General features: G+C 43.9%; 1 non-coding gene across 1 annotated transcript; it reads left to right on the top strand.

The window, feature by feature from the left end:
• Nucleotides 1-22108: 22108 nt before the first annotated feature.
• Nucleotides 22109-22181, top strand: Trnat-agu (transfer RNA threonine (anticodon AGU)). Its single transcript has one exon. It is a non-coding gene; the product is annotated as a tRNA-Thr (tRNA).
• Nucleotides 22182-23467: the final 1286 nt, after the last annotated feature.

The following is a 23467-nucleotide window of genomic DNA, read 5'->3' as shown; positions in this document are numbered from 1 at the left end:
TCTCCCACTTGATGAAACTGCCATGGCTGACGCGCAATCATTCCACGATATCCCACAACAAATTCTGCATTTTCATCGGAAACCTACCAAGGAAAAAAGGGGTTGCATTGCTTACAGAACAGTTGTCTACGAACTTGATTTTTCTAGTGACTGTAGTGAAGCCACAGTACGGCTATTTTGAATTTGTATCAATTCGCTGAACCGCAAGTCCACGTGTGCATTTTCATAGACAACCGATCCTGGCGAGCAAAGATAAGTTTTGTTGCGATTAATAGAATATTACTTAGTGTTATAATTAAATGTTTCATTACGAGCCACCTCATCGTGCAAGAAGCCGGACACAATAGAGAGTGTCTGATGTTAGTGCGAACTTTGAAGTATGAGCCCACTTTGTACTATCAAAAAATGGTTCAAATGGCTCTGAGCACTATGGGACTCAACTTCTAAGGTCATCAGTCCCCCATTTGAACCATTCTTTGATAGTACAAAGTGGGCTCATACTTCAAAGTTCGCACTAACATCAGACACTCTCTACTTAAACTACTTAAACCTAACTAACCTAAGGACATCACACACATCCATGCCCGAGGCAGGATTCGAACCTGAGACCGTAGCGGTCGCGCGGTTCCAGACTGTAGCGCCTTTAACCGCTTGGCCACCATGGCCGGCTTTGTACTATCACGTTCCATCGTCACTTGTCTGGCTGCATGCACTCATTCAGTTGTGAAGGTTGTCATAAACTTGTTGAATCATCACCTGTGCAAGCAGGCCCACAGTATTTGTGACTGGCCCTTATCTCCTGTATGCTGATACTGGGATCCCTGGGACACAGTTGAAGCCTCAGCTGGTCATATCTGTAGCCAAACATGTCGCGAACAGTTTGTACAGACACTTACCATATATGAACGAGTATTGTCCTGTTGACAAATGGCTCTACGATACTGTCGCACGAGAGCTAACACAGGAGGGCATGTCTCTGACGTACCATTGTGCCACCAGTGTCCTCAGCCGTGACATCGACTCATACTCGATGGTTCCCCGCATCAGGACACCAATAGTAATACCACTCTGGTGTCCAAAATATTGGAAGAACGGTACCTCTCACCAGGTCAATGTCATACTCGCCGACGATAGTCATCCGGGGTAGCATTGAACTCCAATTAATCGGTGAACACAATGTGACGCCTCTCATCAGCACCACAACAAACACAGCTGTTTGTGTCGCGGTATTAATGGCAGCCTATGCATGGACGGTAATTCCCTAGTCCAGCTGCTTCTAGTCTGCGACCATAACAAAGAATCTAACATGGAGTTCTCTCCCAGTTCTCGGAACAAAGGCGCAGATGCTTGGTGCACAATGCAGCGATCTCCGCTTGAGGCGATCAGACATTGTCTACAGGAATTGACGATGAGTGTGCCTGCCCCCAGGTTGCCATGCTGTCCAACATCGGGCCACTGTCCAATCCGAAAGACCCACGAATCTCAGTACAGCACGATCCGATCAGCCGACCACATTGAGACCCATAATGAGCCCCCTTTCAAAGTCGTGTCCTCCACTGATCACTGAACATGTGACTTTGTTCACGCTTCTTAAATACTCTACCAGGCCCGGGAACAGCATTATACTCCGACGTCACTAGTGAACTCTGGTTGGTCGTTATAGCTGTCGCAGAGAATCGTAAATCTAATCATTGTAATACCCAACAGTGGTGTGTATTTGCGGGAAGTTAGATTGGCATCTGATCATGTCTCCTGCGTGCTTCGCTTTTAATTCCTATAATCATAAACATATCTCTCCAACTGCTACCCCTCATTTACATAAATACTCTACAAGACACAGTACACTGCATTTTGCCACTGATTTGATACTCTACCGCTAGGGTAATGTAAAATTTGTTACAGTCCATCGTGCTCGATCGTACAGCATCTTCTGTGGTGATTTTAATATTAAAATAGTCCTAGGTTGCAGGAAGCTCTTTATTGGCTCAAACGCGACTCGTTTCACCTGGATAGAGAATCATCCGTTTATCTCGTGCAATTTAGTACATCAGTCACAGCAGCACAAAGTAAGGCCACGCTCAACGACTGTAAACATGGTCCCGGGCAAATTGCTGGTGGCCGAACCGCGCTCCCACAGTGTACACAGAGTACTGATACACTGTGAGAGCACGGATCGGCCACCAGCAATTCGCCCGGGACCATGTTTACAGTTTTTGAGCGTGGCCTCACTTAGCGGTGCTATATCTAATAACACATTGCCCGAGATAACCTAGCGATGTAATAGTAGAGCGAAATGCCCGTTTCCTGCTCTGATAAGGAGCTTTCTGCAGCCTAGGACTGTCTTATAATATTAATATTAAGAGTGATGTGTTCGCCGGTGTGGCTCTTTGCAAGAATCTCCCTAACCCTTACGTGAGAGAGACGATGGCTGCAATAGAATCGATCTGCAGTCCGCCGCAGATACTGGTTGTCTAAAGTTCCTCAATAACGTTTTGCGAAAAGGTAACATCTCTACCACCACGCCTCTGAAATTTTTCGAAGTCTGCACTTAATTCGACCAGATTCGGGTGCTAAACACAGGAATTGTCCCTTGTAGCTGCACTAGACAAATCCAGTAAGCATTAACCGGCCATTCTCTTTACCTACAATTGACCTTAATACTCCTTACATTTCACGTATTTTCGCAACGCTGTGTAACTGAGTCAATGAGCATAACATTAATTGCATTCGAACATTACGGGAATGTTTCTTCTTCCACCTTAACTAAATTTTGTCTACTTTTGAAGCAAGATGCTATTCGTTGCACCCAAATACAAAAAGTGTCTGTCACTGCTATCTCATCAGCAAACATTATTAAATTGCTATCTACCACCGTCTCCAATACTCCCCCCCCCCTCTCTCTCTCTCTCTCTCTCTCTCTCTCTCTCTCTCTCTCTCTCTCTGCTTGGCGTACAACAGCTATTACGTGTAAGGCAACGGATAACAGAAACAGACATATTCTTCCAAAACATTCGTGTTGCCTGTACTGGAATACTATTCTGAAGTGAAGTGTGTGTGGTGGCTGAGGGGGCGGGGGGGGGGGGCGAATAGTTATCAGACATGGCTTACAGAGTATATAGAGCTAAACTAAATAGACAGCGAATGATCACAGCTGTCTGACCCGCGCAAGGGCCTAAAATAAATGCTATTTATATTGGGTGGCAGACATACGAAAGAATCCGCTTAACATCTCTCGGAAACGTACTTAAAAATGAACCGGATTTAAACCTCTCGCTTACCGATCCCGAAGAGACTCTGAAGCACTCAAAGAAGCATGTAAGCTATTGTTCTTGCGATACCCTGTATATGAATGAAACGAGAAGAAACCTCAAAGTCGTGCAACAAAAGAATACCTTCCATTAAGTACTTCGTAATGATTGACAGAGCGCAGTACTGTAGTACGAAATGTGTGTGTGTGTGTGTGTGTGTGTGTGTGTGTGTGTGTGTGTGTGTGTGTGTGAGTGAGAGAGAGAGAGAGAGAGAGAGAGAACGAGAACGTAGCGCGCGAGCTGCCAGCTGCAGTGCTGCTACGTGGCTGCTGGCGGTGGCAGGCGTCGATCGTTCCAGGCCGTACCTGCCACCACGCAAGCTATATACACACACACACACACACAGCATAGCGCCTCACAGCCACAATGTAAACTGTACTCGCAAGCCGCGGTTTTCTAGGTATTTTACTCGAAATACGAAAGCGATAGCTGATGGAAATTACCGCTGCTTTCCTACAACAAAAAAAACAATCAGTATTGCCCGGCGAAGCGAACTGAAGAACATGTTAGGAAGACAGCATCTTCGTGTTTAGTGTAAACACAGGTAGAGGGCGTTACAGCGTAAACTCCAGTTTTTTCGCTAGTATAGTCCTGTCATACGCATATATAGCGTAAGTCAAACTTTGGCCGACACTTTCTTTCCAAAATACATCTACATCTACATTTACACTCCGCAAGCCATCCAACGATGTGTGGCGGAGGGCACTTTACATCCCACTGTCATTACTTCCCTTTCCTGTTCCAGTCGCGTATGGTTCGCGGGAAGAACGGCTGCCGGAAAGCCTCCGTGCGCGCTCGAATCTCTCTAATTTTACATTCGTGATCTCCTCTGGAGGTATAAGTAGGGGGAAGCAATATATTCGAAACCTCATCCACAAACGCACCCTCTCGAAACCTGGACAGCAAGCTACACAGCGATGCAGAGCGCCTCTCTTGCAGAGTCGGCCACTTGAGTTTGCTAAACATCTCCGTAACGCTATCACGCTTACCAAATAACCCTGTGACGAAACGCGGCAATCTTCTTTTGATCTTCTCTATCTCCTCTGTCAACCCGACCTGGTACGGATCCCACACTAATGAGCAATACTCAAGTATATGTCGAACGAGTGTTTTGTAACCCACCTCCTTTGTTGATGGACTAAATTTTCTTAGCACTCTCCCAATGAATCTCAACCTGGCATCCACCTTACCAACAATTAATTTTATATGATCATTCCACTTCAAATCGTTCCGCATGCATACTCCCAGATATTTTACAGAAGTAACTGCTACCAGCGTTTGTTCCGCTATCATATAATCATAAAATAAAGGATCCTTCTTTCTATGTATTCGCAATACATTACATTTATCGTCGCAGAGAATCATTTGGGTACAATTTATCATGATAATAAACCACGATATGCGTGAATAAACCACTTGGTGCTTTAATTCTTATCTTTAATTTTTTCGTTAAATGCTAATGTAGTATGCCCTCCTTGAAACTGTGTAGTCTCTTTCGCTAAAGGTGACTCGTTTATTTTTACATCTTTCAATACTAAATCCCAAAAACCAGAATAATTTTACGTGTTTCCTTGTTAGCCTCGTAGTACAGTCAAGTGCGAAACAATCTCTTAAGTTTTCTTGTATTTGATGTATCTCTGCACTGTTAATGTCCCACTAATAAATATCTAAGATTACATGTACCCTTATTGTCAAATGCATATATGTTGTTTACACTTCCTTGTTTTCTTTTTTGGAGTAGATACTAGATTCTTATTACGCTAACCATTCTGTCCCTCCAGCTGGAATATGAGCACCGTCGACTTACTCAACTATACATTTTGCTCTCACTTACCGCCTTCTTTCCAAACAGCGTTTTCATCTCTTCATACTTCTCATCCTCAATTAATGTAATGACGTTAATGGAAAGCTGTTGCGGCAGATCCGCAGTTACATTTCCCGACATCACTTTCATTTACTGCACTTCGTGGTGGTCACAGTGTACACTACTGTTGACTGGAACGAGGAAGTACTTAATCTCATGATGATGAGATTAGCGAACCGTAGGACGACTGTAGCGGAAGCTTCGTCCAATAATACTTCATAAAGCTCTCCCTTCGCCACAGACGGGACAAATCGATTAGTTCTTTTCAAAAAAATTAAGTCACGGCTAAACTCATTGATGTAGGATTAATTGGCTTTTCTTTCTTCCCAGAACAGAGAGAATGAAAATGGAGCTTCGCAGAGGTTTGATTCGCACAGCTACGAGCTTGCCATTTGTGTAAATACACCTCCGGATAGTGGACATCGATATGTGGGGTGGTCCACACTTCGCCTTTACGATGGCGCGAGCTCTGCTGGGGACAGTTTCACTGGGGTCTCTGAATGTCTATGGAGAAATGGCAGCACATCCTTCAACAGCCGAACCCAGAGAAGGTGGTGCTGTTGAACGTTGGGGATCTGAAGCGAACTGTAGGTTCCAACACATGGCAAAGGTTTCAGGTCTGGTGTGAGCAGACCAATGCACTTGAGGAATGTTACTGCCCACAAACCACTGCCTCACAGAGACTGCTTGATGGCTGGGGGCATTAGCGGCTCCAAGCTGTTCCCTTAGAGTACAAATTACACAGTGTTTTAAATGTGTTCACACCTTTACGCATTTAGCATTTTCTTAAGAGCAATAATAGGACCACACCATAACTATGAAAAACACATCTATACAGTAACACGACCTCCTCCGTACGTCGCTGCATTACTGACAGCATGTAACGTTCCCCAGACATTCGTCAAATCTAAACCTTTCCATTGTATTTATGCAGGGTATATGGCGATCGATCACTCCAATTCACTCGTTTCCACTCATCCACTGCCCAGTGGTGTCGGCCGGCCGTTGTGGCCGAGCGGTTCTAGGCGCTTCAGTCCGGCACCGCGCTGCTGCAACGGTCGCAGGTTCGAATCCTGCCTCGGGCATGGATGTGTGTGATGTCCTTAGGTTAGTTAGGTTTAAGTAGTTCTAAGTTCTAGGGGACTGATGACCACAGATGTTAAGTCCCATAGTGCTCAGAGCCATTTGATCCTTTGTTTATGTAATACGACTTGAATTTCGTGGGTTGAAGTTAGGCTCTCAGCGAAAATATGTGGTATCAATGAAGTAATATTTTTTCTCTGTAAGCGTAGTTGAGGAAGAAAGGCAATTTATTTACCTCAGAAGATTTGTGCCGTCCATGGAGAGCATGCAATTCGAGAAAATACAGCAAACAAATGGATATGTTGTATCTGAGAGGGTCTCTTTAGTATGAGCACAGCATTCCGTGCAGGAGACAATCTGCCCCTTCTCAAGACTTTAATTCATGAGGATTCTTCTCAGTCAGCGAGTAAATTACCGACCTAGTACCGACGAGCAACGTAGAAAGATACCAAATCGCAAATCTAAGCAGCCCGTTACTTGTGCTTCTCCAGTCGACGTCAGTTAGTTCGTGAACTGAAGCGATCATTCATATCGAAAACACGAAAAATTGGTAGGAGTGATTGAGCCGTAAAACCGGAGCAGTATGTTCCGCAGTAGTTTTTGTGCAATATAAATTGCAATTATGTGTGACAGTTTTTTAAAAAATGTATGCCACGACTTAGTCAAAATAATGCACTACCGAGGACACTGACGCCCTGAAGTTGCAATCGAAGAATGACGAACTGGAAGACTGCATCATATGCTGCTGCAAAACCGATACTTCACGCGCGCACACAGCGAACATACGACAAGAACCAGTTACCCAAAAGCTTTCTCGAGAAAAAGATTCTTCGTAATCGATATTCTTCAGATATTGAGTATTAGTATTTGTACCTTTGTTTATTATCTCCAAAGTAATTGTCTGGCCTGATTTACATACTCACTTAAGCTCACGGGCCGCCTAGTCACACGACGCGAGATTAACAGCATTGCTCCAAGCACATAAAATCAAAACCGTAGCGTCCGTGACGTTAATGTTTACAAGGTAACTCACCGATTGAATGGAATCCTTGTTGCGACACACCACTCCAAGCCAACAAAATATGGCTCAAAGCATACACTTTTGGGAGTACATTCATTTTGTCTTCGCCTGGTATTTCTTCCGCGCGTCGGATAGAAAGCAATCGCAGAACGATTGGGGCTCGCGGACCGCCAGTTACCCACCCGTGAGGTGGATGGTATGCGTGTCGAAATTAGTGCCACATCCTCAGAAAACTTGCGTCACACAGTTTTTATCATTACGTCATTTGTCGGCTTTTATTTTTAATATATTCTTCGTATATCAGTCTTAAGTTTTCCCAAGCACAGAAGTAAATATTGTCATATTGTAATACCTCTACGGCAATACATGCACTAGCGAGTATTATTAAAAATGTTCTGGCTATTAAGCATGGTTGAAAAGACGGCCTTCTTAACATGGTTTCGTCCCCCATCTGCGGACTGCCCCTACTGTCCCATTCCTGCGATCCGGTTCATTTCCTCTACACTGCTGAAAACGCAGGACCATTACTGTTAACACCTCCCACTTTCCGAATGAAATTCTCATTCTGAAGAAACTCTATTGCCTGTCGTGCAGCTATTAAAGTACTTGCGCTTTGCTGCTGGGACGTGCGTCTTACAAAATTGAATCCTTGTGGTTTCCCGACTGAAACGCGTGTTCGTGTACAGCTGAACAATCAGTTGCCTCTATGTTCCTGTATTAGCCCTCCCACCGTTCTCTTTATAGTATCCAAAACTGCATGGTTTTCTGTACGTTCCTACTTTTTTCAGCTGTCAGCGAGCATTCTGGGAAGGCATTAAAAGCTTACATTTGCTTGTCGACTTGTATACTCCACCAATACGCCATTTTTCTAGAGTGATAGCTCTGAAAAGTTTACAGAACCGTCGGATTCTGCACACACCTGTACCCTACCTTGGTCTCTTTATGACCATCGTAACTCTCTTCAAATGCTCGACGGTAAGTACCTGTTCTTTAACAAAGCGTTGGTGAGGAGATACTTCATTTGTTATCTATTCAAGTCCGGTTCATAGATGTATTTAGCTTTTTCTGCTGAAGTTTATTTGCTCTCTCACTTTTACCGTGGATGGTTATAAGAAACGCTGAGTACTTTTTTTTTTACACATAGTGGATCGTATGTGCCTCAAATCAACCAACAGGCATCCGCTGCGTGCAATAAACGAAGCCATACACAGCTTTCCACCTCCACCCGTTCCCCACTCCCCCAGTTATGTCTACCGCAGATGAAGACGAAAGGTTGGCTTTAACAATAAAATCCATTCGACAGTGGCATAAAATCCCGGAAAATTTTAATAGCTAACGTTTACGGCTGTGAAAGCTTGGATTTTATGAACACGTATTAATGGAACACCTGAAGTGCACGTGCATGCCCGAGCCTGGACGCCTGCGACCTCAGCGTCACGGGGTACGACGCCACACTGAGTCCAGGAGGCCGACGGCACGATTCCTATCATGCAAGAAATGTGGACGTAGGATTAATCGGTCTTGTTAGCCCACTAGAGTATGACTTACGACATGCACTTCTTAAACAGACTCCACATTTCTGCCAGCACAGCACTCGGTTTGGCTTGCGATTCCTCAAAGAGTATTGGGAGGAGCATGCAAGGAGGTCAGCACATTCTCTATGTGGAATATTCCAGGTGTTGTGAGAGGCTGGAATCCAGGAAAATTAGGCTACTTCCAGCAGTTGACCTTACGTTATGGTTAGGACATCACGTTTCATTTTCTTCATTGCTCAGATCAAGGGCGTATTCAGTGAGGGTCAGGGGATGGATTACTCCCTCCTCCACCCCCCCCCCCCCCACCCCCCACGAAGCAAAAGAAATAGCTTTACAAACTGGAAACACATCCTGACCCGCCAGACAGACAAACGCATCGATTCAGTAAGAGCTCGAAGAAAACCGAAACATTTTATTCATTGTCGAGTAAAAAGTATACCCAGAACCATTTGCAACGACATCGCCTTTAACGCAGGTTCTGGGTACACGTTCGTCACAGATCATTCATCCTCCGTCGCACACGAAGTATTGTTTTTTGATCATCCAACTCAATAAAGTAGCATATGCTGTCAGATATTTATGATTTGGTGCTGTCCAAGGCTCAGTAGTAGTAGCAATAGTATGTTGGTCACGTGACGCCTTTGAAATAGCTCAGTGTGTTTATTGATCAGTCAGCAAGAGTCGCCGTGACGCCCGGTCCAGCCACCGGTTGGCGGACATTCCGGAGGAGGCTGCGACACGTGTGAGCTGCGGGTGAAGGCAAGTCTGTGCCAGCAGCGGTAATGAAACAGAGCGAGACAATGGCGCTGGCGGGCGTAATGGCCGCCAATTACTGCCAGCAATAGCACTTCGCTTGGGGAAGGCTGTAGCCCTGTGACGTACTGAAAAGGAAACAGGGAGGGTACAGGGGTGAGTGACCGAGTAAGTTATATCATGAGACGTTGTAGGCATAATCATGGCCTTGCCCTCCGGAGATAATTCTCGTCAGAGAGCCTATCGTGCATGAGGCTACATTCCGCAGTACCACAGACGTTTAGTGGGAGTACTTCAGAACCGCACTCTGTAAATCGTGACAATGCAGAAGTGGCTGCCTCACTAACATACTATAACGTGCACTGAAGGGCCAAAAAAACTTGTGCACCTGCCTAATATCGAGTATGGCCCCCGCGAGCACTCAAAAGTGCCGGAACACGACGTGGCACGGACTCGACTAATGTCTGAAGTAGTGCTGGAGGGAACTGACACCATGAATCCTGCATGGCTGATCATAAGTAGGCATCCAGGTACGATCAATAACGTTCATTTCTGCAGAGTTTAGTGAGCAACGGAAGTGTTAAAACTCCTTGAGCCACTCTGTAGCAATTCTGGACGTGTGGGGTGTCGCATTGCCCTGCTGGAATTGCCCAAGTCCGCCGGAATGCACAGAGGACATGAATGGATGCAGTTGATCAGACAGAATGCTTATCTACGTGTCACCTGACAGAATCGTATCTTGACGTATCAGAGGTTCCGTATCACTCCAACTGCACACGCCCCACACCATACATTGTCTCCACCAGCTTGAACACTCCCCTGCTGACATGCAGTGTCCATGGAGTCATGGGTTGTCTCCATAATCGCACACGTCCATCCACTCGATACAATTTGAAACGAGACTCGTCCGACCAGGCAACACGTTTCCAGTCATCAACAGTCCAATGTCGGTGTTGACGGACGCAGGCGAGGCGTAAAGCTTTGCGTCGTGCTGTCATCAAGGGTACACGAGTGGGCCTTCGGCTCCGAAAGCCCATATCGATGACGTTTCGTTGAATGGTTCGCACGCTGACACTTGCTGATGGCCCATCATTGAAACCTGCAGCAATCTGCGGAAGGATTGCACTTCCGTCGCGTTGAACGATTCTCTTCAGTAGTCGTTGGCCCCGTTCGTGCAGGATCTTTTTCCAGTGGCAGAGATGTCAAAGATTCCATGTTTTAATTGATTCCCGGTATTCATGATACACTGGTGAAATGGCCGTACTGGAAAATCCCCACTTCACCGCTATATCGAATATCCTGTGTCCCGACTATAAAACCACGTTCATACTCACTTAAATATTGATAACCTGCCATTGTAGCAACAGTAACCGATCTTAATAACTGCGCCAGCACTTAGTATCTTACATAGGCCTTGCCGACCGCAGCACCGTATTCTGCCTGTTTACATATCTCTGTATTTGAATACACATGCCTATACCAGTTACTTTGGCGCTTCAGTATATAATGTATCAGTGAAGCATATGACGCCTTCTGTATGTTGATATTTAAAATTATGAAATTCGTGTTTACAAGTGCTAAAAGATCTCAAATGAGACACTGAGAAACAGAAATAAGAAAATTTTAACCTTTACTTCTACAGAATATAAAATTTGCTGTGCTTTGAGCATAAACACTCCATGTCTAAGAACAATTAATGATATAGAATACATTATATTGTAGCCGCTTCCACATAGAAGACATGCTATTAAATGAAGTCTTGTGAATTCCGTATTACAGAGTTTAAGCTATTTTCGTGAGCAATATTGAAGTTACCACACGAAAAGTCATTTCTGAATAACAAACAAAAGTTATTATTCACGGAAATGATAAAGACGTCAACTATAAGGTATCGCAGCTGTACTTACAGCAACAATATAATTGCAAATGAAAGAAAATAAAGTTCGGCCCTCCCGCTAAGCTGTCCTGAGAAGAAAATTTATTGCTCTTATTTCTAATTTGAGGCTACAGAGTCAAGAAAGAAGAGATACATCATGACTGTAAACAGACGTCGGAAGAATTTTCATCAGGAGCGAAAGTAAAATAACTGCGCAAGAGCTGCGGGCTGCAAAATTGATCCAGGAATCAGTTGTAATGATTTTTCTAACATACGTGTAACTTTACGAGGTCATTCACACCGTCGTATCACTATCTGTACTGGATAATTACAGTATAATACGTAACATACTCCATTTGGGGCTCTACATGGACATTACATGACTCTCGTTACTGCAACCACCACCACAATATCCTCATAGAAAACATATTCAGTAATGTGTACTCATTTTGTTTACTTCCGCTCTATTATTTAATTTCCATAAAATAACTGTAGACTAATAGTTAAGTCCATCCATCTAATTACGCGTTCTGGACCCTTTACTAATGACGAATCCCTGAGTGAATTTGTTTCAGGGCTGTTCATTTTATTACAACCTTCCTTAAATTTTAGTTGCAAACTGACCCAGTTAGTTAAAATTTCAAGAGAAGGGAGACTGAAATAAACAGAGTCCTAAAGTACTGAGGAACTGAAATACGGGTGCAGATTTCGGTTACGGTCATTCGGAGAAAAGCTGATAATTTGCTCAACATGGCGGCAACCGTTAAAAAATGTTTCAAACTGCTTCTTCATCTGCGTCGCGGGGTCACAGGGATGCGTGATGATGACAGTTTCCGACGGTTGGAATTGAGGAAACAAAAGACATGTTCAGTAGCAAGTAATCCTTGGCCTCTGTTCCTCCCCGTAGTTTCCAACAACCATATTTATTAGTTTCGGAAGCTCACTGAAGCGCAGAGACTCAGAGGCCATAACTCGGGACTCAGTTGCCCCAGCCCGTATTCTATTTGTTTGCTTTCGGACCTACAACCGCCTCGAGTCACGCCAACGCGAGTCCGCCGCTCGTGGTCTCGCGGTAGCGTTCTCGCTTCCCGAGCACGGGGTCCCGGGTTCGATTCCCGGCGGGGTCAGGGATTTTCACCTGCCTCGAGATGACTGGGTGTTTGTGTTGTCCTCATCATTTCATCATCATCCAGGAAAGTGGCGAAATTGGACTGAGCAAAGGTTGGGAAATTGTACGGGCGCTGATAACCACGCCGTTGAGCGCCCCACAAACCAAACATCATCATCATCACGCCAACGCGAATGCGCTTTGCTCTTGGCACGTGCCGCCTCGCAGACAAGTCACAGTTTGACTGTTCACTACTTCGACCAGAATGTCGTGATGTCAGTCACGTACAGACGTCATTGAGTTTACATGTCGTGCACGATTTCGTCGCTCCTCGGCCAAACACCAACGGCGCCAGCCATATATAGTCCGTTTAGAATTACTTGATACTTGACGTCTGTCACCGCCGCTGCAGTGTTACCACATCGGCTACTGGCTACCGTACGGTTTTAGGTGATGCACAAACACACAAGTCACTTCACAAATGGTTTTAATGTGTAACGCGGAGCAATGTTGGCAGGGACCGGCGCTATTTACGTCGGAAATGCGAGAGGCCCTCTCAGCAGCTGATTTTAAGTGACCAGTGACAGAATTGCGGCAGACAACGCGTTTTGTAACCCTGAACGTAGACTGGTATCCTAAGTTAGCCACAACCTCGTGATTTCCTGTGTATCCGAGAAAATGGCGGTCGACAATTTGCAGCAGGACTAAAATCGCGATCGCTCTAAGAGCAAACTCAAGACAGAATTTTTTCTGTTTCAACGCTAAATGCAACCAACAATTTCTATCATTGGTTAGCTGAAAGTATACTCACACTATATACGAGCTGCCACGTTACCAGCCGATGTGCAGTCATTGTTGGCATTTGATTGCAGATAATAGGCGACACAGGCAGATACATTCTAAGCACTTTACGCGCTGGAGATGGTTTGCTCCAATCACAGCACTCAATAACACGCCCGTACCGTTCGCTGTTGCCACACTGTCCCAACGATTGGTGAGTTCACTTCACATTTCTTGTGTGACAGTCTTTCATGTTGTGTGTTTCTATTGAATTAATTGGTTTAAAAATTATTTATTTCTAATTCTTTGTCGCATCATTTTCATCATGGTTTTGACTCTTTATTTACTCTTATTTTTCTTCCTATCTTTGGAAAACAGAAAGATCGAAAGAAAAATAAGAGAAATAAAAAGTCAATACGGTGATGAAAATGACGCGGCAAAGAATTAGAAATAAAGAAATTATATTGAAACCAATTAATTGAATAAAAACACCCAACATGATAGAATATCGCACAAGGAATTTTAAGTGAATCGACCAATTGTTGCGGCAATGTGGCAACGGCCAACGGTTCGGGCGTGACGTTGAGTGCTCTGATTGGAGCAAAACAGCTCCAGCGCGTGAAGTGTGAACTATCAAGTAACGTTAATCGAACTATAGCAACAAATCACCCAACAATCTTTTTTGTTTAGGTTCAGTACTCTATTTCTGGTATAACAGTATCTATTCACGCATTCGCTCCCAAGAACAGTATTTGTGTTACTTTTGTGTAAACAGCTTCGCACATTTTTATGTAGATCCTATTAGTCTCTGATTAAGGTACCTATCAATGTACTATATGTTTTTCTGTATTGCTAAAACGTTAGTGAAGCCAGCTCTTGGCTTATTTTGTGTCTTTGTAATATTATAACGTATCTCATAGTTAATCATTAACCTGTTTTTAAGTCTGAGTTGTTATCCGTATTCGCCTGCTTCAGTCGCCCAATTAATCAGGTACCCCGGTGTACTTGTAGTTACGAGGCAGATGCTTTCCGAGGTTGGGACTGAGCTGAAAGTTCATTTAAATCCCAGCAGGTTTTTAATTTGTCTCCCATGCAGACTGGGAACTGCTGTCTGCGAGTGGCTGCTAAAAGCAGGAAAGAGAGATATACAAACACGCCTAAACTACACACAGCAAGGAAAACTCGCTGTTTACGAATAACAAATACTCGAAAATTTGGACCACTACAGACCTAACTGTTTTTCACTGAAACGAGGTTTGCCGGGTGCACTTCCTCTTGCTTTCAGCATCTGGGAACAGTAAAATTTTTTACCTCGCTCTGATTACAGGCAAGCACAACAATTGGTTCAAATGGCTCTGAGCACTATGGGACCTAACTTCTGAGGTCATCAGTCCCCTAGAACTTAGAACTACTTAAACCCAACTAACCTAAGGACATCGCACACATCCATGCCCGAGGCAGGATTCGAACCTGCGACCGTAGCGGTCGCGTGGTTCCAGCCTGTAGCGCCTAGAACCGCTCGGTCACTCTGGCCGGCCAAGCACAACAATTTCCCGCCGTTGCAGGCGTTGACTTGTGCTGGCTGTCTTGAAACTGATTATAAATTATTGCAGCACTCTGCTAAAATTTGAAATGTATAGAACAAAACTTCGAAGTACAATCCATAGTTCTGTTCCACATAGTAAAAACCGAATCATTGGCTGAGAAAACCTGGCCTACGTTGTGCTTAGCAGAGACATTTCGTAGGATAAAATAAGCACATTGGCATATCTCAATGAAAAATTCGCGGAAGTGTGTTGAAATGCTGTAGTCAAATTTACTGCATAGAGTACAACTGCATCCCAATCTGTATGCAACAAAGTTAATCATAAAGGAAAGCAAGTGCATTTTGAGTCTAAATATTCACCCTCTTGCACTGATTAAATATCATTGGGGAGGAATAACCACTTTCAAAATGTTTTACTTGTGTTCTCTCTTGCGTCCTGCTCGTTGTCTAAGGTCGCGTTTTGTTATGTGATAACTAATTTACATTTCTTGCCCGCATCTCGTGGTCGTGCGGTAGCGTTCTCGCTTCCCACGCCCGGGTTCCCGGGTTCGATTCCCGGCGGGGTCAGGGATTTTCTCTGCCTCGTGATGGCTGGGTGTTGTGTGCTGTCCTTAGGTTAGTTAGGTTGAAGTAGTTCTAAGTTCTAGGGGACTGATGACCATAGATGTTAAGTCCCATAGTGCTCAGAGCCATTTGAACCATCACATTTCTTCGCCATTTTCTTCATCTTCTAACGTCACAATTTCTACAGACATATGAGACAATTATCTTCAGATAAGTGGCATAGTACCTTCACAGATCAAAATCAGATTCAATGAACTGGTGCGCAACACCCGTATTTATAATCTCGCATTTCCTTTGAGAGTTTTCGCGCGACACACTTCTCGATTACAATAATTCTATAATTATCACATGAATTCTGACAAAAGTAAACATTTTTAGGAATCTCAGAACTACGGTTGCAAGACTCCTAGCTCACTACTTTGTGTCATGTCGTGTGCTCTGGAAAGGTATGTATACACTATAACTAACTCATTGCCTGCAATCGTTTTACTCGCTGGTGAGTAGTGCTGAATTCTCTGGATAAGGGTCTCTTGTAGATTTTTCACGCATCACGGTCAGTCTTTATATATAATATAAAAAAGTCTACCGAACTTCAATTTACTTGTCTTTTCTGTCCAAGTAATTATTCCCACACACTTACCTCTCCATTGCTCGCTTAGTAACCCTCAGGTTACAGTGCTTTCCGAAATCTAGGTCCAGTTCTCACATCCATAAATAAAAACTGGAAACGCACATGGCTTGAAAATTTCCTTTTTGGGGAACATGGTCAGCTTTGTTTTGAAAATCCTTTACCAAAATCAATCGAGGCCACTTATGTTCTTCTATTATTTAAGTTTCTCTCCAGAAAATTGTCTGCTTCTGTCTAGAATACAAAATGCAAAAACTTGTTCCGTGACTTTCTCAATTTCTAGTATGTTATTTTGCTGTGTTGGCTATACTTTATACTATTCTTCTTGTAATTGATTTTCAAACCTATTTTCAAAATTCGGCAGTTAAGCTCCTTCATTCATTGTCGAAATTTGTGTACTAGACGCAGGTAGTTTGTCTAATTTTCTACTTGAAGTTATGGATAAAAGAAATGATATGTCCCAATAGCAAAAGGGAACGTGCACTGATATTACAATATTGCACTATTTTTGGATCTGTATATATTTCTTAACTTTGCACATGATATTTCTCTGGAAACGTGGCGTGACCGTACTAATGGCAACATTTTTAATTACAGAAGTGGAATTTGCAATTTGTCACGTGTTATTCATGGTTGAAGCGGATGTTGTCCCTGGCTAAGCTACACTACACCTTACAGCGGAACAGCTCGCAGTGAAACCCAGACTTTTGTATCCAGCTCCTCTAACCCTGTAGCGTATTAGCAAATAGAGCAGTGTCTACGTTCATTGTAAAGATTGGTGTCGATGAAAAAAAGACATGAATTTATTTGACGTTATCGAATCTTGAAATTAAGTCCGTTAGCGTCGCGTAGCTTTACTCAACGAGTTGCCGATTTTGGTTGGTAGAGTTGTAGTACGACTACTGATGTTTAAATAGTTTCTGACCCTACATCGCATCGGTGTTACACCGCCCCCGTTGCCTGCATGTCTTGGCTCCTCCGAACACAAATGGGTGAGAATCAACAAACGTTTCGTTGCGAAGTCTGTTCATAGTAAACGGTTCTAGATCGACTTATATGACGTGACTATTGGAAAAGTGATACAAAGTGTGTTGATTGTTTCAAATGGTTTTAGTCGGCTAGAGATCAGCCTGCAATGCGAAACTGCTGGTGATGCGCACACAACATACTGCGAATCGGTAACAAGTCAACTTTAATTGGCCTGATTATTCCATACTAATGTAGCAGCGCTGCCTATAAGACACAATCACAGCTGGCGAAAACCGTAAGTTTTAAAAAAAGTTGCATCCGATTTCCCAGGAGTCTATGTGAACGAAAATAGAAACTTCAGGCAAAGAAGAGAAAGTTTGCTTTTTAAAAAGCACCATCCGCTTTTACAAGGCATGTGCACTTGTTTTTAGGATCATGTTTTCATACAACTTTCTCTAATGGTCAATGTGTCAACCGGATGCGCGATAAACATCCAGCCGGTAGTCAAACTAGTCCAATATTATTCTGTGATCATTTCTCAAGCTATGCGGCGTCTTAGATCATTCACAGTCGTTGGAAAGGGAGGCACATAGACGGAGTCTTCCACAGAATCTCTCAAAAAGAGAGAATTCACTTACCACTTACTGTGAGATCATGGGACACTAAGAGCTCGTGCAGTGCCAGGTCAAATCCCCCTTGAAACTGCTGGTGCCATCATCAAATGCTTTAAACTGTGGTAGTTGCACTGCCGTACTTTCGACGAACAGAACGACGCATAGTTGTGACAGGAGTGCACCTGTTTAAACGAAGAAAGAAAAACATATTTCATTGCTGAGTTACAGCCCTCTCGATTCTGCGCACATTGGGTAACGAGCGAGCGAGCGATCGATCGATCTAGATGGATCAGGGAAACATCTACCGGCAGCCACGTGGACCGTTAACTTAAAACTCGACCAAGGTAAACTTGTGGTTTCTGTGCGTAAGTTAAAATTCACCCCAAGTTCCTATCATCTTTTATACTTAACATACAATCTTGTGAAATTGGGAGAATCTTTTAGAAACGAGCAATATACGACGATGCTTTGATAAGTATGGTAAATTTCCATGAAAGAATGGAAGATTTTTGCTGCGCCTTCATGGTGGTACGCTTGATTATTCCAAGGATCGTTTAAAGAATTTAAACCACGTACAGTTCGCAGGTCATTGTTGACAGCCGTCTGAATTGGTCATGTCGATTGCGACTGAAAATTGAGAAAACGAAGTTTCGTGCTGTTGTTAAACATTTGCATTTGAAGGATTGGACCACCGTACAAATAAAAACACAACTGGATGAAGTTCACGCGGACTCGACATCACGGCTGAAAAACATTTACTTTTGGATTAATGAATTTGAATGTGGTCGGACAAGCACCGAAGGCGAAGCGCGCTCCACCCGTCCAACTGAGGTCACCACGAAAGAAAACATTGACAAAATCCACAATGTGGTAATGCAAAGACGCCAAATAAACATTAGCGAGATTACTAAGACAGTAGGCATCTCAAATGAGAGGATCCATAATATCCTGCTTGGAGAACTGACTATGAAGAAGCTGTGTGCGAAGTGAGTGTCGCGATTGCTCACAGACGACCAAAAGCACATCCGGCACGGCAGTTAAACGTTACGTCTGGCGATGTCTGATAATAATTCGCAAAACTATTTGCGTTTATTTGCGTCTGTTGTCGAAACTTCGTTCCTTCATCACACACCAGAGTCAAAACGGCTATCAAAACAATAGTCAACGACAGGTGAGAGGGCGCCCGAAGAAGGCGAAGACCACTTTGTCAGCTAGTAACGTGATGGATACCTTACCTTTTTTTTTAATTTCCAAGGAATAATCATTATAGATTACTTGGAAAAAGGCAGAACCATAACTGGACCCTATTATTCTTCGTTGTTAGATCTTTTGAAACTTGCGTTGGCTGAAAAAAGACAAAGGTTGGCACGCAAAACACTAGGATCATGAACCGTCCCACGCATCAGCAATAAAAATGGTGAAAGTGCATTAATTGGGCTTTGAATTGGTTTGTCGTCCATCCTTTTCACCAGTCTTAGCTCAAAGTGACTTATTTCTGTTCCCCGACATAAAACTTTGGCTTGTTAGGAAAAAATTGTCATCAAATGAGGTGGTGATACTTGTAGTCAACTAGTGTTTTGCCGAGTTTGACAGATCCGTTTCTCTGCTGGGATGAAAAAACTGGAGGATCGCTGGATCAAGTGAATATACCTCAGATGAGACTGCCGAGAAGTAAGGTGAGTTGTTCACGAAACATTTTTTATTTTGTTTTACCAAACGTATCAAACCAACCTCACAACATAAACTTAAAAAATCGAAGTGGCACTAACATGCGATTTAAGAAAAGCAAATGGCGGGCTTCGACTGATTGGTAAGAATTTGAGAAACTGCAGTTTGCCTACAAAAGAGATTCCTTATAAAATATTTCTATGACTTCTGTTAGAGTTTTGCTTGTGTGTGGGAGAACCAGATGGTGCTAGCTTAAGGAACAGGCAATGGAGTGGTAATGCACTATTGACGGAGAGGTCAACAGAATCCTGAAAAAAATCTTAACTTGACAAAGCGCGAAGAAATTCATCTCACACCCTGAGAAAACTACTCAAAAGATTACAAGAACACGTTTCCAATGAGAAATGTGGAAAGGAACTTCACTAACATACACGTCGCTATAGCAAGCGCGCGTGAACGTGAGAATAGACTAAAAAGATTCATCATAAAGGCGTTCAAATAAGCATGGTTCTCATGTTACAATGGTGAAATTAACGGGTAGAACTGTAAAGTATCATACGGTAAAAATACCCTTCATCTCACAACGGGCTGTTGTTTGTAGTGCATAGCTGTAGATGCAGACCTTTTAGCATGAGAGTTCTAAAATGATCAAAAGGAAGCAGACGACGTCACACTGAAACCACGACACCAACGTCAGCATTCCATTTGCTAGATTTTCAACCGCGTGATCGTAAGGGCGAAAGTGGTTGCTGATATCGTCCAAAAGTTTCTTATGGAAGTTCCTCCGTATAGGTGGGGTGGATGTTGGCGTGGCGGGACCGCTAATAGAGAAACTGCTGTGTTGCCTCTAACAAGCTCGTTAGCAACGGTTGCTGAAATCAGTACTTGCGACGAAGTTCTTGCTGCTTTGTCCGATGTCACACATTTTCTCCTGGGGTCACGATGAGTCTCTCTCTCTCTACTTTCGGTAGAAAAGCGTGTAAGCGATGCCTCACATTAACACGCCGTTAGTTTGGTTTCTCCCCCTTTTGTTTAATTACCTACCTGAGACAAACTTTCTGCGAATCCCCAAGTCTGGTAAGTTTCAACTGCCGAGAGGACTATGTGAGGAAGGTCATTATGCTTTTCCTCCTGTGTCTCCTAGTGACCTTGATGCAAGCAAGGCTTTAAATCACTCCCGACCTTTAACCCTTCTCAGAGTTCGTTCACTCTCTCTCTCTCTCTCTCTCTTTCTCTCTTTTCCTACTGTCCTTCAAAACATAGGCACATTGGAAGCTAATTAATTCACACGATCCCGAACAGCTATTGCACGGCATTGTCAACAGAAGTGAAAGTCACAAAGGAATTACAGACACTGGCTGCGAGCGGGCATTTATTTAAATCAATGCGGAAAGGCGAAAATTTTTATCGGGCCGGCTTACTAGGTAGATACACTGACCACTTCACCATCCGGGCACAGTAGTCATCGCAAGTACACCAACTACTCCAGTGCGCCTCCCGTCAGACCTAAATTCCCGACTTACCAACATACTACTAATGTAGTGCCCCTCGCTCATTCTTGTAACTACTCTTCAGTGGATTAATGCAGTTATATTATATGTTTATTACCCTATAAACAAAAACCTTTTTTAATTCAGTGTACTAATGCGATCTTACTGAGTGAGTGTTGTTGTATGAGCCTTTCATATAGTGTTCATTAAAAAAAAGACGATCATTCTACTTGGGACCTGTGCAAGTTACATTAGCTTATTTGTTTTAGTTGTAAATATTTGTCGTGTATTATTGTTTTTCTGATATGTTCTACATCCTGGAGGACCTCACTACGGATCAGTTGGAATGAAAGTAAATCTAGTCTAGTCTGAACGTTAATGAAACCAAAAAACTGCAGGGACGGATTCCTGACTGGAAATAGAGGAAAAAAGGTCTTATGAACATGTGTCCGGAAATGCGTCATTGCTACACAGTAGATTGCGCTGATGAATGACAGTTCCTCGGGTGTTGCAGGTTGTGTGATTGACGCAGAGTACTGCAAGCAGCAGAATGGTCTGGTATTACGTGTGGAATAAGGAGAGATGATGATTGTTTACGGCCAAGTAGATGGAAACGGTCGACAGGCAGCGTGGCTACACCGAAACAAGTACCCGCACAGACACTAAACAGATTGCATAATATTTGAAGCCCTTTTGGGCGTTTGTGTGATCGTAAGTCCTTCCAGACGGACGAACGTGTATGGAAGCGGCGGATAGTGCGCACACCAGACTTAGAGGACCAGATTCTACAGGATATTGAGAGGAACCCTAGTACAATCTCCAAGCAAGTGGCAAGTGGTCCGCCAGCACTGTGCAAGCCAAAGTATGATCATGTGTATCGTGCATGACAACCACTACTATCGCTATCGCCTGCAATTCCATGGTGGCCACTTTGAACGTCTGTTGTGAAATGGATGCGGCGCAGCCCTGTACTGTGTTCCAAGACGATCTGCTATCGTTGCACGCACACCGTCCATTTCCGGACACTAGTTCGTAGGATCTTTTCCTCCTCCGTTTCCTGTCAGGTATCCGTCCATGCAGTTTCCGGTTTTATTAATGTTCGCCCTGTATACCTAAGGCGAGGATGGCCAGTAATCGGATGGCGGATGCACACCTGAACTCAAACGGGAATCGGCGAAATGCCGCGAGTAATGAGAATAATAAGCGAGGGGCACTACGTTAGTAGTGTGCGGATAAGTCGAGAATTTGGGTCTGGCGGGAAGCGTACTAGAGTACTCCGTGCAGCTGCGAATGACCACTGTGTCCGGATGGCGCAGCGGTCATCGCATCTGCCTAGTGAGCAGGAGACCCGTGTTCGAATCCCGGTCCGGCACAAATTTTAGATTTCCCCGTTGATTTAGATCAACGCCCGCTCGCACCTAATGCCTATAATTTCTGTGTCTTAATTCATAGTGGCTGTTGGATCAAAATGGTGTCTGTCTTTCATACATACACCGTTACCACATTCAACTCTGCCTATTGTCTGCTTCTATGTATGACAGAGTGGTCCATATATTAGCTGGTTTACGGACATATCATAGCAGGAAATTTTCTTTCAGTTTTGGCCAATACTACGTCCTATAAGAATAGGTGACACTTCTTTTTCCAGAAAGCATGCGAGCTCTGGCTCTTCATCTGATCCACCAAGTATTGGAATTCCATGTTTTCACAAGCGGTGAGTTACTAGTTATTAGTTCAGATAACTGCCCAAATGAGAGGTTCTATCTGCCCTTGTATTATACCACTGTTACATATGTCCTAAGAGCATTTAATATGCGATGTATACGCAGTCGGAATAATAATTGTTTGCAACATAATGTCGTTAACAGATCACAGGCTGTGCATAAATAATCTTTTACTTTGCAGCTGACTGAGTGCTGTTTTGGAGTCGATAAGGACTAGAAATCTAAACCTTCGATCGAATGACGTAAACTGCAGACTCTAAGAGAATAAACAGTGACCCTTAAATGAGTCAAAAAATTTCAAAAATCTCGTACTTTCATCCTCTACCAATTCGTACTTGAGAAGTGTTCGTTTCCGCGATGACCAGTAGTGGCGAAAGGAACGATTTGGTATACGACATTTACGATCAATAAAGCCGGGAAACAACCCAGAATTGGCCTACAGCGCAAGCGTGCCGCCGAGATTTTGACTACTTTCTCGCCTGTATTGTATTGTATGTTAACCAAAGGCCTAGAAACGACGGATACGTTCCGTCCCCGCCGCAGCCGCAGTGGTTCACAAATCCACGACGACTACCGCAGTCCACTTCACCCCTCCACCGCCCCAAACCGAACCACTCTTCCAGGCTTATTGAGCAGTTTGGCCCGCGGTGGACCCCCCCCCCCCCCCCCGGTAACGTCTGACACCAGACGAGTGTAACCCCTATATGTTCGTGGTAGAGTAATGGCGGTGTACGCGTATGTGGAGAACTTGTTTGCGCAGCAATCGCCGACAAAGTGTAGCTGAGGCGGAATGAGAGTAACCAGCCCGCATTCGCCGAGACAGATGGAAAACCGCCTAAAAACCATCCACAGACTGGCTGGCTCACCGGACCTCGACACAAGTGCGCCGGGAGGATTCGTGCCGGGGACCAGGCGCTCCTTCCCAATCCGGAAAGT

The sequence above is a fragment of the Schistocerca cancellata genome, chromosome 6 (genome assembly GCF_023864275.1).
Source record: "Schistocerca cancellata isolate TAMUIC-IGC-003103 chromosome 6, iqSchCanc2.1, whole genome shotgun sequence".
NCBI lineage: Eukaryota > Metazoa > Arthropoda > Insecta > Orthoptera > Acrididae > Schistocerca > Schistocerca cancellata.
The sequence above is the reverse complement of the archived record's forward strand: the minus strand, read 5'-3'. Positions and strand labels throughout refer to the sequence as shown.